Consider the following 562-nt stretch of genomic DNA (forward strand, 5'->3'; position numbering starts at 1 on the left):
GCCCAGTCCCCCTGAACCACTCGATGGGCCCCACGGGGACCAGGGCAGTCACGGTGCAGCGCAGAATGGCCGACTCTCCGGCCGCCACTGACACTGACTTGTCAGGTTGAAGCACCTGCAGCTCCTCCTCTCCTGCCGCCCCTGGAGGGAAACACAGAGCAGCCATTTATTCCTCCCACGTGATCCTGTACGTTTCTCAAGCATTTATCAACACTGATTTCCACTGACTGGGTGCACACCCTGAGCAGGCCTTGAGCTCAGCACACTGCATGTATTATCTCATTTAAGCCTCACAAAAATCCTGAACACAAGCGAGTGTTACAGTGTCCGCATTTGTAATAAGAGATTAAGTTTCATAACAGAGCGTGGGTTTGAGCACCTGAGTGGACCTCCTGAGCCCTCTCTGGAAGTGTCATGCTTCACCCAGTATTTGTGCCTGTCCACTTTCTGGCCACATGGAGTGTTCCACTTTCTGGACCATTGCATTGGGAGTGGCCAGGAGATTCCTTTAGACCATTGAGTGGTGAGCAGAAGTGATAGGTTTAGTTTGTGGGCTGCACAT

This window comes from Propithecus coquereli, unplaced genomic scaffold (genome assembly GCF_000956105.1).
Source record: "Propithecus coquereli isolate 6110/MARCELLA unplaced genomic scaffold, Pcoq_1.0 Scaffold122, whole genome shotgun sequence".
NCBI lineage: Eukaryota > Metazoa > Chordata > Mammalia > Primates > Indriidae > Propithecus > Propithecus coquereli.